The 19,496-nt window shown below is 34.9% G+C and overlaps 1 protein-coding gene and 1 pseudogene across 1 annotated transcript in view; both read left to right on the top strand.

The window, feature by feature from the left end:
- OLFM3 (olfactomedin 3) overlaps window positions 1-19,496 on the top strand; it is a 279,241-nt gene that overhangs the window by 82,196 nt on the left and 177,549 nt on the right. The window lies entirely within an intron of this gene.
- Window positions 14,378-17,522, top strand: LOC116423397 (annotated as a pseudogene).

Genomic DNA, 19,496 nt, shown 5'->3' with positions numbered 1-19,496 from the left:
TATAGTCCTATCCACCTTCTAGCAGAAAAGTGATGGAGTTAAGTAGAAAAATTAGATGTGCATTTATGTACCTGAATAAAGAAATTTGTTTTGCTTGACTATGGATACATGTTATAAGATTTCTTGTTTTATTTACTTTTTTTTTTTTTTCCTGAGGCAATTGGGCTTAGTTATTTGCCTAGGGTCACACAGGTAGGAATTAAGTGTCTGAGGCCGGACTTGAACTCAGGTTCTCCAGAATTCAGGACAGAATTCTCTCTGTCTACTGGGCCATCTACCTGCCCCTTCGTTTACTTTTAAATTAAGAAAAAGAGTAGAAAGATGAGAAAATAATTTTTTAACTGAAAAATAAACCAACATGGTTAAAAAAATGTGAACAAAGTAGTTTATAGGCTTTGATTTTACAAGGTGTGGAATTTTTTATTTGGATTAAGAAGAGAATAGTGTGATTGGCCAACCAAACAAGCAAGCTGCAACCACAAGAGTTTTGAATAACTGTGGAATTTCAGCAATTGGTTCAGCTGAACAAGTAGAAGAGAATTCTAGACTGGGATCACAGAGATACAGTCCGTTGAAAGGCAAACTTTTTTGACTGTACAAGAGGTTAGTAAGGAGAAAGGAAAGGGATAAGCTTTTATTAAGCATCTACTAAATGTCAGGTACTATGCTAAGTCCTTTACAAATACTATATTATTTGATCATCACAATGATCCTGGGAGGTGGGTGCTATTATGAACTCCTTTACAGCTAAGAAAAATGAGTCAGACAGAAATTGTGACATGCTAGATAATCAAACTAATAGTAAATTTCTGAAGCTGGATTTGAAGCTAATAAATGTTTGAGGCTAGAATCAGATCTGAGTCCCCCACTTTATGCTAGCTGTTTGTGGATGAGTCCAGAGGAAAAATTACTCCTCCTCTACCTTCTCAACCTCCATCATGTTACCAGAGAGACTGTATTAGTGGCAGACAATACATACAGAGGATACATGAAGGCCAAAGAAAAGGAAAAAATTGACCCAAAAGGCAGTTTAAAGGATTATGAGTCCCTGAACCACAGAAAAATGATGGCTATGAGAGACAGTACAAGAAACCCAACCCCTCAGGATTTGTCCTAGAACTAGGAAAAGAATAATGGTCATTGCCCTTTGAGAACCCATACTGACAACTTGAATTGTGAGGGTAGGCCCAAAGGGGACCCACACATTGCTGCAATTGTTAGGGAAACTGTCTTCTCTTTAGAAAATAGACAGAATGTTTTATTTTGGGATATTTTCTAGGTCTACTTCTTTTTCTTTTCTTTTTTTTTTTTTTAACTTAAAAACAAGACCTAGACAAGAACTGTCCTATTTAAAGACAGAAAGATTAAATCTGGAATAATAGCTCTAGAAGAATGGGGAAGAGATAAAAATACTCTATTACTGTTTCTAGCTAAAGTCCCTCAGACTAAAAGTATGAACAGATAGTATACTATGGAGAAACTTAAAATTGTGGGAGAGAAGAAACAATTAAAATAATAATTGGATATTTTTTCATTCTACATAATTTTTAAAGTGATAAAGCATTTTCTCTGTCTCTCTCCATTTTCCTGTCTCTCTGTTTCTGTCTGTCTCCCTCCTTCCCTCACTTCCTCTCCCATTTCTAACATGGGCCTCATCATAAATTTGTGAGGTAGTTACTACAGATAGGTATTGTTGTTCCCATTTTATAAATTAAGAATTTGAATGGTTGAACTATTTCTTTACCATTCCCCCACTTTTTTTTCAGCTGTGGAGAACACTTAAGGAGAGGAACTGTACTGTGTTTTGTCTTCTTGTCTCACATTCATTTCCCAGTGCTTATATGTAAATACTTATTGTGTCACAGTGGACTTGACAATTATCACAGTAAATTTTGGAATCAAGATTTGAATACAAGTTTTCCTGACTCAGTCCAAAACTTTTATCTCCTATGTTTTTCTACCTCACAGTGTTCTTCTTCCCAAAATAGTTGGTACCCTTATTTTTCTATTTTCTAATTTTTTACATTATTGATTTTTATGTTACAGATGGATGTTATGAAGAGTTTTAAATCAGTTTATCAATATTAAAATATTGCATCTCCCAAAAAAGAGTCCCCTTCTTGGCTTTGCTTCCTGGACTTTGTCTCCATCTCTTGAGATCTTCTATTGGAGCCTTTTCTACCTGTAATATCCAAATGTATCTGCAGTCTCAGACAAGAAAATTATGATGCCATATTCTTCCTTTGAATGTGGCTAGATATAAGTGATAGGAAGAGGAAGACTCCCTCCTCCTGCATTTTCATTTTGTGAAGAGCCATAGACCAGCAGACATTTCATTCTTCTAGCTCCGACTTTCTTGTTTTCCTGGTTTCAAGATTTGGAGTCTATCTATACAATGCTGTCTTACATATCAATAAAATATAAATAAAATAGGTCTAGATCGATCTCATCTCTTTTTTTAAATATTAATAAAACACATAATGGAGAGTAGGAAGAGGGTACTCATCAAGGTACATAATGTTTCAGTCTTTCTCCTTTTTTGTCCCCCACAATATGTCAGTTTGGCAGTATGGGTTTTGATTGTGCTTTCACAAGATACATAGAGCTAGTGCTCAATTCAAAAAGCATAATAAGCATGGTTTTTAGCACATCAAGATGTGCATTCTTAAAGAGGGGGAAGTTTCTTCCTAAGGGATACATAAAGTCAGAGTAAATCGCAGCCATTCTTCTACAGACATATTGCTTTATATGAAAAAAGAGTCCCTGAAGCAGTGAACAAGACCTACCACTGGTTTCCCAGAAATGAGGGGTCATGCTTCTACTTTGGAACATCTGTTTTACTTTATGAATCCTAAGCAACTAAATGCTTTCTTCTGCATCATATAATCTTCCTTCTAACTAATTCTATTCAATCCAATGAATATTTATTAAGTGTTAGCCCTGTGCATGTCACTATGTTAAATGCTGGAGAATATGCCAATTGAAAGAGTTTCTGACCTCGAGGGTCTTACATTCTATTAAGGGGACAGAATTTGTGTAGTATTCAAACAAAGGAAGGAGAAAGCATCCTCAACTAGTGGAATCAGGGAAGATTCCAGAGAGGTAGTAGCTGAATCAAGCCTTGGCAAGGGATCATTTTGAAAGGCAGATTGCAAGAGAAATACATTCTAAATATAGGGGATAACTTGTGTGAAAGTTTCAAGGAAGGAAATGGGATATTGCATTTAGGGGAAAAAAATGTAGAAACATAAGAGCATAGATTTAGAGATGTAAGATGAACATAAGGTCATCTAGTCCAATCTCCAGATTTTACTGATAAGGAAACTGAGGTCCAGAGAGATTGAGTTGACAGCTGGTGAGTGATATTGGTAGAATTCAAAACAAGATTCTATAACTCCCATGCAACTATTATTTACAGTCCAGAGGTCCTCAAACTTTTTAAATAAGGGGCCAGTTCACTGTCCCTCAGACTGTTGGAGGGCCGGATTATAATAAAAACAAAAATCTTTGTTTTGTGGGCCTTTAAATAAAGAAACTTCATAGCGGTGGGTGAAGGGGATAAACGTCCTCAGCTACTGCATCTGATGTACGAGCCATAGTTTGAGGACCCCTGATTTACACCATACATATAATTTAGCAGGGATATAAATTTTTTTTTGTACAAAATCAAGTTGGAAGCATAAATACAACCTCACTCAGGGAGAGATTTTGAAATCCTATTGGAAAATAAAGCCAGTGAATATTTTTGAGTCATTCTTTAGGGAAAGGATTTTGGCAGTAAGGTAAAGAAGAATCAACTATGGGAGAGATGGAAGGTAGGGAAACCAATTAGGGAGGTTATTACAGCCTAAGTGATAGGTGAAGTATAGCTGAAATTAGATAGTGACTGTATGTGTAAAAATAAATGAGCAAATGTGAGAAGTAATGTGGAAACTAAATAAATAAATTTTGAGACTGGTTTGGCTATAGAAGGCCTAGAGTAAAAAAGTCAAGGATGTGCCTTACTCATAACAAGTGTGGAATAAATCCTTACTAATGCCACTGAAACAAATGCTAGGCTGTGAAACTCAGGGACTGGAAAGATAATGGTGACACAGAATTTAGGCAATTTGTACTAGAAGTAGGTTTGCTGGGGAAGATAATGAGCTCTTTTCTAGAAATGTTGAAATGGAAATGTGTACAGTATATCCATTAGGAGGAATATGGAATATGATTGATGATGCAGGGCTAAAATTCAGGAGAGAAAAAAGGATGAGATTAACATATTTGGGGAATAATCAGCATTAACATTATATTTGAGCCCATGGGAGCTGATGAGATGTCCCAGGGAAAGCCAGGAAAGAGAGAGAAGAGATGAGCATTAAGGACCTAAGTCATAGGATCACAAATTTAGAATTGAAATGGATCTTAGACCACCTAGAACTCCTCCCTCATTTAACAGATAACTAGAGAAACTCAGTTAAATGTCTAAAGTCAGATAGGAAATGTCTGAGGTAGGATTTTAACCTACATTCTCCTGAACCCATTTCTGTTTTCTATCTTCTATATCACACAAGAATGCCCATTAACAGGACAGATGTTAGATGATGAGTCAATAAATGTCAGTTAAAAGGAGAAAACAGACAAGAAAAGCAAGAGAGAATAATGTCAAAGTAACCAAAGCAAGAGACTAGGTCCAAAAAGTAACATGAGTCAATAGTATTATATATTGCATAGCAATTGCATAATGCTTTAGCAGAGAATGCACAAGAGATAGAAGGATGTTATTATTGCTAAATAAGGTTTGAGTTATCCTCCTAGGTGATTAGCATTAATTGACATACCAATTGTGTGATGAAATCACCAGTGTTAATTTTTTTCTAAAAGAAACATGCTACTAAGCCATCTTTTATAATTTTTTAGTATGCTATTTAAATATTTGATTTATATAGCAGATAATGGCTTAGGAGTTTAATTACTGGAATGTGTCATTTGTTTCTAAGGGAGACATGAAGAATTTCATGGAGTTTGAGTGTTTTCAAATTTCTTAAATTCAACTCAAAAAACACAATTAGATTGACCCTATATGCAAGGGTTAGAAGATATTGTCAAGAAAAGAAAAACATAGTGAAATGAGTTGAGATATTTTGGGGAAGAGAAGATTTAAAAAACTTTAAAGTGCTATAAAAATGTGAGCTGCAATCATCTTCCAGAGTAGGAAAGCTTCCTTGAATAGCTTGTTTTTGTTTTGCTTTTTTAATTTCTGTTTGAAAACAAATGGTAATTGAAGGATGAAGAAACTGTTTTAAAGAAGGACTTTATCATTATGTATTTTAAATATATCAACATTTAGCAACTCAAATAACAAAAGGGAAATTGTGGGGGATATTTTTTAAATGTTATATGTCCATTCAGAATAGTATCACTATAGATCTTTTTTCCACAGTGGGACTGACAAAATGACTTCTCTCCTCCTTTAAGCCAAACCTTAAACTGTGGGTTGCATGGGGTTACCTAATTGAATGTGGGGATGACAACATTATGATTATCAGCAAATGTTTGATTTATATACCTATTTTATGTATCTATTATAATCAGTCATGTAAAAATTTCTTAGTTGAAATGGGGTTGTGAGTGGAAAAAGTTTAAGAAGCCCTGCTTTAAGCCATCTCAATGATCCTATGTCCCATACCCAAATTATATAAAGCTTCTTTTTTCTTTTTCTTTTTTAATTTAAAACTAAATACAAAATGAGAAAAAAAACAAAACAGAAAAAATAAACTGAAAAGGAAAATAAAAACAATGAAACAAAGCCATGTGCTCAACAGAATTTTAGGAAGGATTCAAAATATGTGTGACAATAAATTACCATTTTAAGAAAGCTTGTATAATAAAAAAGATTATATTCATGACTGTCCATTTTTTCTTTGCTTCCTTGTAGGTTATTCTTTTGTCCTCTGCTGTATACTATTTATTTTATTCCTTTTTCCTCTTTCATTCCCCCACCTTCCCAAGAAGGCTAGAGCTGAGCATTAATATGTATGTATGTGTATCTAAACATAAATATATATATATATATCCACATATATACTGCTTTATACACACATACACGCATATACATATATACATATGCATTTACACATGTGAAGAAACATATCTAAAACAATATTAATATGGCTGATATATAATGTAGATTTCTCTTTTGACTAAATCTTGAAGTTTAATTTTGTCTGAAATCAATGATTACCGGTGCTATTTTTTCCTAAAATTCTGCTCCTGATTTTTATTATAGTGTTTGTATATATCTCTTATTTCCTATTCTTGCTAGCTCTTCTACTTCAATTCTACTCCTCAACTTGCTTTGTTATTATTTAACCTTCCCCCACCCAAAGGTCCCTTGCTTATATTGTCCCCTCCCTTTTTCCTCTCTCTTTACCCCATTCTTATTTATCTACTGACTGTTATAAATCTATACACCCTTCTCTACCCTATCTTATCCTATCCTCCTTCCTTTGTTTATATGTGTGGGGGGCGGGGGAGGGAGGTGGGGGGGGGGAGGGAAAGGAGGTTCTTTCTTTTTTGCCTGTTTCTTTTGTTTTTGTTTTTTTTTTCTTAATGATAACTTTAAGGCAGGAGAAATGGTACCTCTGACTTCACTTCAAAACCTCAAACCAAGAAATCCCCTTTCCTGCAAGTGCCAGCACCCAGCAGCCTCCCTACCCCATTGCTTCTGTTCTTACCAGTTATGCTGGTTCCTTCTCACTTAGGGCCACATCTCTATAGCACAGGTGGGCCTGGTGTTCCTGATCAGCAGAGGTTGCCTCAATCTTCCTGGACTCAGACCCCAGACTCCCCGAGAATTCTGGATATAAACGTTCCTTTGGTTCTGGCTGAGGCTTCAGCTAAACCCAGCTTTCTTAATTGCTGCTTGCTGTTTCTAAGGAGAAACCCTTCAGGTGTTTACACTCACACTTATTAAATCTGAATCCTGAATCTTTCTTTGCATCTTCTCTGGTTGTCCCAAGGACCACTGTTCTGCCCCAAGTCTTGTTTTTTACTAGTCTATGTTTGCCCTGAGATGCAATTTTGTTTTGTTGGTTGGGGACAACTCAACTGTAGACCTTAGAATTTTCTTATCTACTTCACAATCTTCCCAGAATCCTCGTTTTTTTTTTTTTTTTTTTTTTTTTTTTTTTTTGCTGAGGCAATTGGGGTTAAGTGACTTGCCCAGGATCACGCAGCTAGAAGGTGTTAAATGTCTGAGGCTGAATTTGAACTCAAGTCCTCCTGACTTAAGGGCCAATACTCTATCCATTGCACCACCTAGCTGCCCCCCTTGAAGCTTATTTTTAAAGTAAATTAAGAACTTGTCAGTGAAGTACTTTTATTTTCCATGAATTGCTCATTGCTTTTTTTGATATTGTTGCTATTTGAACAGATAATTGAGTTTATTTCATGGTTAAAAATTGTTATCTGTGTATCTCCATTTCCAAATTATACAATATAGAGGAAAATGAACTGATAGACCTAAAAAATAAAATACTAATCAGAAATGTGATTTCTTGGTAATCACCAAAGAAACCATTCTTTCTACTCTTGTCATTCTTTTTATGTTGCTTAAAATTCCCGAAATATTTGAAAGTGGAAAATGTTCTATCGTGAACTCTGCATTTGATTGTGTTGAATGAAATTGCAGTGCTTTCCAAAGTTATTTTTAATTCATGGGAATTACCTGAATTAGAGCTCCATTAACTTTCATGCTGTCACTGGGTGGCAAGTTGCCCAACTTTTGAAACCTCAAAGATAAGGACCAGTGAAGGAGATGAAGGACTGGTAAAGAATAAGTCTTGTTGCAGAGACTGAACCCTTTTATGATTCTGCATTGCAAATGAATGGAACTGTGCTTCAATTAGCACATTTGGCAGAAAGTCCAGTAAATAATGAGTGCAAGAAGAAAGCTCTGCTGAACACAAAAGCTGGGGTTCCCAAGGTGTTTCTGTTTGACCATTAGCTTCTGAAGGGTATGGCATTATTCTAATGCCTTCCTGAATCATCCAAATGTAGCAAAGAAAAGAAAGGATTACTCAGGGAGTGCTGATGACATTTTACAGTGCCAGGATGATGGAACGTTTGCTTAGTTAAGAAGTTTTACCTGTACTACCACTAGGAATCCATCACTAATGAGTTCAGGCCCATATATCATAACAGGAAAGCATGTGACATCTTTGAATATGATCCAGAGCCTGACATTTTGCAAAGGGAAAGATCATGCTTCAAATCTGAATCTACTTTCATTGGGGTGTGATTTGTATAAGTGAGAAGGAAAGCTGTAGTCGATTAACTTGGAATCAATAAGCCCTTTATTTGAATCCTTCCTCTTATTTATAATAACTGTGAGCATGAACAAGTCAATTAACTTCTCTGAATATCAGTTTTCACACATGTAAAATGGTAGTAAAGGGGTAAGTACCAGGGAACACTTTTTAAAAGCTATTTGTGAAGGTCAACTGCTAAATTGGCACATAAGAGAAAGGTTGGTATTTTTTGTTTGTTTTCCTCTGATCCATTCAAAGTTTGGTTAAGAGATAAGCCAAAATCACCTTACAATATGGCCATTTTCCTTTTTTTTCTTGTTTTAACCTTAAAGTTTTAATATATAGGCTTAGCTAAGTCCATAATTTTTACTTTGGTCTTTTTTTTAAAAATAAACATGCCAAATTATATTTAAAGAGAAAAGACTCTGTTAAGATGCAAGATTGTTTCAGATAGAGTTCAGGCTGATTGCAGTATTCCTTTACTTCTCAACTCTAGTGAATGCAATGGCATTTATCTATCAATAGAAATAAACTGATTTTATTATTTTTTCAAAAACTTTTTGTGAAGACAATTTTAGTATTAAATTCAACATTCAAAGTTATCTTTTTTTAAAAGGAAAATTACAATGCGCTAAAAAGTGCCTTTTCAAATTGTATGTTCATATATACTTTAGTATATAATGCTCATACATTACTTTAGTAGTGTCTACACAATAACCCAAAAATGTTGAAAATAAACTGAATCTTAAGTGCACAAAGTAATAACATGTTATTGTGGGTTGAATGTTGTATTGGAAATCTTTGATGAGAGACTTCACTTCAGATCTTGATTCTAATAATTATTATGAGACCATAGGCAAGTCACAACTATTCTGAAATTTAACTTCTTCATCTTTAAAATGGAGATGAAAAATAATTGCATTACCTACCTATACCTTATGATATTTGCTGTGAAGTTCAAAAGATAATACCAGCAAAAATAGTAGCCAACATTTATATAACAACTACTATGTGCCAGGATCTGGACTAAATCCTTTACAAATATTATCTCAGTGGATCCTCACAACTTTCTGGGAGTGGTAGGTCCTGTCTCCATTTTATAATTGAGGAAATTGAGACAGATAGTAATTAAATGACTTGCCCAAGAGGTCACATAGACCATGTCTAAGGTGACATTTGAATTCAATTCTTCTTGACTGATGAAATATAGATTTGGGGAACCCAAAATGAAATTAGGGATTCTGTTGGTCAGGGACTTAAATGAGGTCTAGTGGCATGTTCAGGGTTCAGGGAATCAAATGGAGCTCCCCTGCAACCCCTTGGGATTTGGCACAAAGGTAGGGAGTTTTGAGGACTCCCTTCTGGCAGTGCAGAGGTTCTCTATAAAGGAATTTACAGACCCAAAAACCTAGATTGATAAAAGAGGTTTATTATGGGTATTGGAAGCATAAAGTCTGGTTAGGGAAATAGGTGAGGATAAAGAGAAGATGGCACTGGAAAAGGATATTATTCAGCAGGCAGATATATGGAAAATGGAGTTATGCACTGAGAATGCAGTTCTCAGTGGGCAGAAAATCCTGGTAGTAAAGAGAACTGCCAAGGTCTTCAAAGACCTTCGTTGATGGAAGCTCATTATATTGCTTGTCTTGGTGGGGGTTGGGAAATCCAATCAGATCATCAGAATGGAGGCTGGGAGACCCAAATTGGCTCAGATCGGATGGGGGCTGGGACAAGCCCAGATCTCCTATTGGAAGTGACCAGGATTTGTGAATCAAAGTCCCTGGCTTCCTGAACTGAAATGCCTCAGCCAGGAGGGGCTGGGAATCTGAAAGGAATCACAAATCAATAGGAAATTCAGTTTCTTAAAGGGACCACAGTCTGCTTCAAGGACAACAGACATGGGATTATAGTCACTGCATCACTTATCTACCTCAATGTACCATAAAGTGCCATATAAGTTTTAATTATTTTTTACTAGAACTCCTGGTAGAAAACTTAAAAAAAAAAAAAAAAAAAAAAAAAAAAAAAAAAAAGTTGGTCCTAAAAGTCATGTTCTACTATAATTGGGAGGAGGCTGCTAGTAAAAATGTTATATTTGCAGCTAATTGTAAATCCTTCTGTGCACACTTCATGTTCCCTTCCAGCTGTAACATTCTGTGATGATCTTAATTAACATTTAGTAATCCATAGGAATCAAATGTCAGTCTTGGGTCCCAGGATCAGATTGTTAAAGCTAGGGATTTTAAGACTAGGATCTAGAGAACAGTAATATAGTATAGGGTAAGAGTCTCTTTTCTGGAGCCAGAGCACCTGCATTTTGATCCCAAGTACCTGGGGGATTCTGGTCAAGTCACTTAAGGTTCTTAAGTTTTGTCTTCCTCAACTGAAAAATGAGGAGTTTGAACTAGACAGACTCTGGGCTCCGATAGAGGTCTATGATTCTGTAAAATCATTGGTGAGTCCTAGGACACATCAATTGACATGCTTATCATCCTGTCTTTAATATGGGAAGAAAGAAGAAGCTATGGAGTGTTGAACCACATTGCCCACAGTTATTTTTTTTTTTATTTAATAGCCTTTTATTTACAGGTTATATGTATGGGTAACTTTACAGTGTTAACAATTGCCAAACCTCTTGTTCCAATTTTTCACCTCTTACCCCCACCCCCTCCCCAAGATGGCAGGATGACCAGTAGATGTTAAATATATTAAAATATAAATTAGATACACAATAAGTATACATGACCAAACCGTTATTTTGCTGTACAAAAAGAATCAGACTCTGAAATATTGTACAATTAGCTTGTGAAGGAAATCAAAAATGCAGGTGGGCATAAATATAGGGATTGGGAATTCAATGTAATGGTTTTTAGCCATCTCCCAGAGTTCTTTCTGTGGGCGTAGCTGGTTCAGTTCATTACTGCTCCATTGGAAATGATTTGGTTGATCTCACTGCTGAGGATGGCCAGGTCCATCAGAACTGGTCATCATATAGTACTGTTGTTGAAGTATATAATGATCTCCTGGTCCTGCTCATTTCACTCAGCATCAGTTCGTGTAAGTCTCTCCAGGCCTTTCTGAAATCATCCTGTTAGTCATTTCTTACAGAACAATAATATTCCATAATATTCATATACCACAATTTATTCAGCCATTCTCCAACTGATGGGCATTCACTCAGTTTCCAGTTTCTAGCCACTACAAAGAGGGCTGCCACAAACATTCGTGCACATACAGGTCCCTTTCCCTTCTTTATGATCTCTTTGGGATATAAGCCCAGTAGTAACACTGCTGGATCAAAGGGATTGCCCACAGTTATTAAAAGATATAGCCTTTTCTGAAGCTGCTGGGATTAAATTTATAGCATCCTAATTATATTGTTTATGAAAATTCACATGCCACCTAAATCTCTGCTCACCAGCCTCCTCAGAGATTGAACAGGAATGAGATCAGTTCCCAATGGGCTTAATCTCTAGATACTGAACTCTGGTCCCAGGATATCAAGTGATAAGAATGGATAGTAGTGAGAGAAAGTTCAACAAAATGAATAGGATGGCAGACTTGGAGTCAGCGAGACCTGAATTCAGCTTCTTGCTTCTGATGCTTACTAGGTAAGATTCATGAGAAATTAAATTGCTAAATTTGTCTGATCTTCAGTTTTGCCATGTGTAAAGTGGAGATTCATTTATCTAGCAAGCATTTTAAGAGGCTCCTATGTATTAGTTATTGTGCAAGTCATTGAAGACTTGCACAGAAGTAAAGACAGAAATAAAATAGTCTCTGACCTCAACAGAGCTTACTTTCTATTTTGGGTACACCAGCAGGTACTTTTTTTTTTTTTAACATTAAATATACACAAAGAAATTCCTTGTGAAAGGTCACAAACAAGTGAGGGAATTATAATAGAAATAATATATTCCATCTATTCATCACTATGGCTATGTTGCTATTTGCCCTGCTGCAGAAAACTCACCCTATCCCACTACCCACAACAGCAATGTTTAGAACTGACAAGAATAGATAGCTATGAATAGAGCATCCACATTGAAATTAGGAAGATCTAACCTCAGACACTTACTAGCTGTGTGACCCTAGGCACTTAACTGTGTTTGCCTCAATATCTTCATCTGTAAAATAATCTGGAGAAAGGAATAGTATACCACTCCAGTATCTTTGAAACCCCAAGTAAGGTCATGAAGAGTCTGATAAGATTAAAACAAATGAACAAAGTTCAGTGCACTCAGTTTTACAATCAGTTTTGGAACTTGGCCCTGAGTGTAAATTCTTATAATTGCTAAGTACAAATTCCCTTAACCTACTCTATGTCTACAATAGTCTAGACTTGGACTATATTTTATATCCCAACCAAATATTCCCCCGGGCATCTCACTGTCTGCCCCAGTTTTTATACCAACTCCAACCTGCTTTTCTATCTTTTTACTATGAGAGCAGTAATCAGATCAAAACTAGCAACATTCCTACAAATAATGTGAAAAGCCATCATCCTATGCTCCACTTACTCTATGTCTCCTAAGATTAAAATTCCCTTCCTTGACCAATGCTAAGATGTCTAGTTTTCCCTGTTACTATGAAAGATCTTTGAGAATATTCCCAGAATATAAGTTGCATCTCTAGATGAGCAATTTCCCTTATTTTAATGAAAGTTCCTTAAGGACAGTGACTGTGTTACCTTTCTTATTTATCCTCAATACTTTGCATGGTCCTGGAAAACAGTGATAATTTTTGTTTCCTTTTATTCAATGATAAAATCTATAGTTCATACTTCACAGAATATGAGACTCAAATGAGAAAATATACATAAAGTGCTTGCAAAGGGCCACATAAATGTCAATTATTATTTATATAGCACTTTGAATTTATAAAACATTTTACATACATTAACTTATTTGATCAAAAACAACTTTATTTATTACCAAAATGTTCTACAAGATCATAAGTATAGCTAATGATACCTAATGGGAAAGACAAATCATTTATGCATAAATTTTCAATATTGCACCATATAAAAGGTGGCCCAAGCCAGTTGCAGTAAATCTTCTAAGTTCAGTAATGATGTTTTGAGTAGACATACCTGACATTGCTTATATTAACTTTCAGCTGTAAGCCACTTTTTGATTCCTCAGTTCTTTTGTTAATGCCCACTCAACTGCTCCAAAAAAGATTATTGCTTCATGCTTTTCACTTTTAGAAAGGGGAAAACAACCAAAAAAAAAAAAAAAAAAAAGAAAGAAAGAAAGAAAGAAAAAAGAAAGATCTGATTTGCTCTCTGTTCTTCAAAATAAGCTTATAGCTACAATACGTTTCCCCTGATAATGCTAATAGGATACATCAGAATTCATAATTTAAACCAAAGTCTACATTATAAGAATTTCAATAGCTAAAACTGCAGCTTTTGAAGAGTCTTGATTTTTCCTCTTGAGTTGAAACAGTTGTTCAAACCTGCTTCTAGAACCACATCTTGTTCTTTGTTTATTTTAAGGAAATAGAGAGCATAGAACATTTAGTGAGTAGTGCAGTCACATTGCTAATGAGTCAGAGATATAGGACTGGTAAGCAAGTTTTTAGTATTCTCTCCATTTGACTACATACTAATAACATGGTTATTAATGTAGGTGGAATATTTATGATACTCCCAAGTATCATAGATGTTCAAATTTGTGATGATTTCAGATCGACTAACCAGGCTTCATTAATAGGACTAAAGGCAAAGAGATTATAGATAAAGGCAAAGATAAAACCAGTTCCTAGCAGATCAAATAGATCTATCCCTAAAATGTGGAACACTCTCATAAAGAGGTTTTTGGTAATGTGGTGAATGCACAATGGATTCAAACACGAATGTTTTATTTGGAATCATTTTAGAACTGAAGAATAGCATTTATTTTATGCTTAATATCTTAATGTTTGGAAAATTTGAATTAGAAACAAAAAACAAACAAAATGAGTTTGATATCCCAAGAACTTTTCCCTAATGGAAGTTAATATTGGACAGACTTATAGGCTGTCAATAAACAGTTATTAAGTTCCTACTGTTAGCACTATAAAGAAATATAAATCAATGTCAAAGTGAACCATAAATACATGCAAACATTCATACATACACACACAACAATTTTGCCACTTAATATCTACCCAGAGGCTTGTCACACGGGCAATACAGACAAAATGTATTTAAAGAGAAAAATCTCAAGTCAGCAAGACAACCACAACAATATTCCTTTACTATGTGCTGTAGTCTTTTTTTTTCCTCAATCCTATTAGCAAAATACCCATAACAATAGAGAGTAAAATCAAAGAGAAACTAGATCACATTAGCTAAGGGGTTTGGGTCATCCTGATAACAGTTCTTATTTTCTTCATCATGTGTAAGAAATTTTAGCCTGTGCATTTTACTCAAACTTGAAACTAAAATTTACTCTATACATGTACACACAAACATCTACATACACACATACATTTACAGAGTATATGAAGCAGGCTTTTCCCATGTTTCAATTATTTCACATATAAAATGGGGGATATATTTTTAGCCAATTCTCAACTTCATTGTTTTGCATTAAATAGTACCACCTAAAAACAACTACTTGGAATAGTACGCATATAAAATGATAGCTGATAGCGATAGGAAGACCAAACATGTATAGTCTAGCATTTCCTGGCCTTTTAGATACCTAAGTTATGAAAATGAAGGGGGGAATGAAAGTAACAAGATAAAAGCAGAAATTACCTCAGTTGGCAATTAGATTTAGAGATATCAAATGATTTTCCCCTGATTATACAATCAGTGTCAGAGCTGGGATCCAAACATAAGTTACTTGTTTGGAGAGGCATTCAACACATATCCATATCAGCAAATCTCACAGATAATATTTGGTCAAAGTAGAACCTTTATATATAAGATTAGGTGAAATTTTTATGTGGATTTTTAGTTTAAAAAGAATTTCAAAGTCCAGGAGGAGCAAGCCTAGGAAGATATGAGCCCAATTGGTTTGTAGGGCATTGCACTCCCCCATGCTCATTACTGACCATGGAAGGTTGCCCTTGGAAGGTTACTGCCAAAAAGACAAAATGTTTGCTTTCCACAAACCAAAAATTTACAAAAATATAGAGGGATGCTGTATTTGCACAGCTAAGTCTTCCTGCTCTTGTTTCACTGACAGTAAATGCTGTGAGAAGGATTTCCAGAATTGCTTTGGGTTGCATGAGACTCATTCAAGGAAACATCTGTAATATTTGTGTGCTTCTGGTGAAAGATGGGAAAAACTAGTGGCAGGATCAAAAAATAAAATAAAATAAAATAGAAAGCTGAAATCATATGGTAGATGGAAGGGTTGGACCCAGTCAAAAGACTACATTAAAGCCAAAGGAAGTGAAAACTCTTTCTGGAAGCAGAATAAAGAGCAACCAGATCAACAAATCGCAAAAGAAATCAAACGCCACACTTCTGATGCTCAAAGTAGCACCTGAAGTATCTCAGCAGCTCAATCCCCTTGTTACAGTAATCAATCTGATAATGGCTCAGATATGGAGATTGGCTCTGGGTCTAGCAGAACACCAGTCTTTTTTTTTTAGATCTCACATACTGGATGGAAAAGGTAGAAAGTATGCTGTGGGACTGTCTACAAAGGGCTTTTCTGGGAAGTTTTATTAGACACACTTCTATTCAAACCCTGTTATGAAAATAAGAAAGCAGCTGCAGAAAAAAAAAAAAAAAAAAAAAAAAAAAAAAACAGAGAAAGAGGTACCAGAATTTCTGCCTGTCTGAAATCAGGAGGAATGGTGACTTCAATATTCTCAAGCAAGACTGATAATTGGCATGAAAAAGATAACAAAATGACCTTTATTTCACTTGAACAATTGTTCCTAGACAATTCCTAGAATGGTTTTAAGCAGGTTTGTTTGTTTTCATTTTTCCTCTCTAGTTCAGCTAACAGTGAAGCCATTGTCTTTCTCACTAAAAATATTGTATTGAAGATGCTCCCTATTTGATAGGAAAGCTAAATGCTGCCATAAAATGTGCTCTTTGAAATTCTTTTTTAATACCTCTTAATGGATGAGCATTGAGGAAGGTATAGAGGGCAGAAATTCATTTTTCTATGTTAAATAACATGCAGTTTTGCCTTTTTCTATTGAAAAATAATGATCAGACATTTTTAAGTTAGTGGTCATATTTGTTTTCTTTTGTGAAAACAAATCTGACAGGGAAGTGAAAAGGATTTAAATACCAAAATGGCATTTGAAAACAATTCTAAAACATGAAAGTGTTAGAAAAGTTATAATGATTCAGATCTGTAAGTCTGAGTCATTCTGCTAAATAGCACAGATTTTATCTTCTAGTGTGAATAACTTGGAGGAGTTGGCATTCCTTAAATTTAAGACAAAAAAAAAAACAAAAAAAATACCTTTTTATGTTCATTGTTTCTCCTTTTATTAATCTAAGAAAGCAGTAATTTATATGAAATTGTTGGAATTGCTAAAAAATAAACCTGGAGATGTAGTTCTTGTATATAAGTTGCTTAATGAGTACATCAAAAACCAGCATGATTCAGTTTTAGCTCTGGGTTATTTCATTTGACCTTTGTGAAGGTCTTATTTATACAGATGGTCATTTAACTTGCTTTAACTTCTTAGATATACTGAAGTGCACTGCTATAAGTTTGTCTTCTTTTTGGTTTGTCCAATACTAACTTCCACTAGGTAAAAGGTGTTGGGATATCAAATGGGTTTATTTTTTATTTCTAATTCAAATTTTCCAAACATTAAGATAGTAAGCATAAAATAAATGCCATTGTTCAGTTCTAAAATGATTCCAAGTAAAACATTTCTGTTTGAATCCATTGTGCATTCATCACATTGCCAAATATCTCTTTACGACAGTGTTACAAATTTTGAGGGTAAATTCAAAATTTTCCACCAAATCGGGAAATGGAAGCTGTTCTTGAGATTTTGTGGAGCTATTTAATAGGGATCCTGCTCTTTGTCTTTTCTCTTCTCAATCCTGGAAACCCTAATCTCCCCACCTAGATTGGAAAGAATATATTTATTCTTTAAAGGTCTCAAATCCCATCATAAATGCCAAAAACCTTTGCCAAGTTCAGGCCATATAAGACTCCCTAAATTACTTAAGTGCATATAAATTATCTGAGAACACTACCAATTTTAAATATGTTAGATAAATTCAATTTTAAAACTCTATATGTGAAGATAAGAAGGAAAGGAAATTTTTTATTAATTTTACTTTAAAATTATAAAAGTATTATTGATATTTTTCCATTATAACCATTATTTTCAGGTATAATCCTTTCCCTCTTCCCAAACACACACCTCTACCTCTACCACCACCATCATTATTATGAACAAACAACAAGTAATAAAGAGACAACAAAAAGTTAAGCAAAACCAAAAATCCCAACAATTATTTCTGCCAGCATATGTTTCAGTATTGTGCCCCCATAGTCCCTCCTTTCACCATTAAAAGTAGAGAAGTGCAGTTTCTTATCTTTGGCCACTGCCATTTCACAGAGTAGGCTTTGTTTTATTGATCTTGTCATTTACATTGTCATAGTCATTGTATAGATTGTTTTTCCTGGCTCTCTTTTACTCCATTCTGAAGCCAAATCTTTCTTCTTGACACACAAATTAATAGTGTAGGCAGCAGGAACACAATTACACAAAGACCAAAGAGTGCCTACCACCAAAAGGTCACACAGCAGTTTATAGGATAATAGGAGTAGGATTACAAACTACAAGATACTTTTCCACTGGCCACCTCTCCAGGCAAATCTCCCAGACTTCCATAGGCTAAGTCTTTGCCTTTTTTGCTCTTCTATTCGTTTTGCCTTTTGCTTTTTGCCTTTATTCAGTCCCTTCTGTCATTTGTTTTTATTTTTCCCTCTCTTCTCCCTGACTGGATTTCAACAAGTTAAGGATTTGACTGACTTTTCAGGAATATCTCTCATTTTCTGTCATTTTATTACTCTGAGGGAAAAATCAGCCATTAGCATTCTTTCTGCACAAACTTCAATTCTAATATATTCCTTCTGCTTACATTCTACCCAGAGAAGCTGTACTGGGAGACAGTAATGTGGCTAAGTAATAACGAGTACCTCCATATGGTGAAAGAGATGTTTTCTTATCCTAATTTGTTTAATGGAATGCAGTCAAATCTCAGCAGGAATTTCTTTATAATTGCTGGTCACAATGAAATAGTTTCATCAGGGAATAGTTCTTGAACTTTTCATTCATATTTAAATTCAATTGTTCCAAAATGAAAACAAAGCATCCTTTAAAACATGTGTAGTATACATAATTTCCCCCATTTAAACTATAAACTATCACAAAACATCAGCTTGTCCAAAAGCTAACATTTATCAGGTTGATTATAAGTGAAGACAGATGATAGCCATAATATGGTATTTTTCTCTATAAGATTATCACAGAGTAAATTATGCATAGTGGCTTTATTTTGTATTGGTTTGGGGTCTGAGGTTTGTTTGTTATTTTTGGAAAGGATATGTGATTTTACTGACAGAAAACTCCCTCTACTAATGAATATGGATAACTGCTTTATAACTGATAGTTTTAAACAGTTGCTTGGAACACTAAGGGATTAGGTGAGTTGTGAAGAGTCAAGTCACATATATAGCCAGAATGCATTAAAAAGAAGGGGGAGTAGAACCTAAATATGCCTGATTTTAATGTTGATCATTTATCCAAAATACTATGCTATCTCTAAGTTCTTCTTAACCTACCACAATCAACATTTATAGTGTTACACTGCATCTTTCACCTCCAATCCTCCTGTTCTTTGATCTGATTACATTGGTCTCCTGGCTTTTCCAAAAACAGATAATCCATCTTCTAAATCATTCCATTTTCACAGATATGGAATGCTCTGATGATGTTGTTGAGAAAAATGCCATGCCATGTGTGCATCTGTCTGCTTACATAGTACATGTAACTATATTAACATCTCATCAGCATTCTCCATATTATCTACAAAGATACCATGAAATTCTCTCAAACCATTGGCTAAAATCCACATATATGATGTCTACATTTCTTTTATCTACCAGATTCAAAAATGAGAGAGACAGACACAGACACACACAGAGAAAAAGACACTTGACATATATGGTCCAGAAGTCTTGCACAAGTTAATGTTTTGTGAAACTTTATAGT

The sequence above is a fragment of the Sarcophilus harrisii genome, chromosome 4 (assembly GCF_902635505.1).
Source record: "Sarcophilus harrisii chromosome 4, mSarHar1.11, whole genome shotgun sequence".
NCBI classification, from domain to species: Eukaryota; Metazoa; Chordata; class Mammalia; order Dasyuromorphia; family Dasyuridae; genus Sarcophilus; species Sarcophilus harrisii.
The sequence above is the reverse complement of the archived record's forward strand: the minus strand, read 5'-3'. Positions and strand labels throughout refer to the sequence as shown.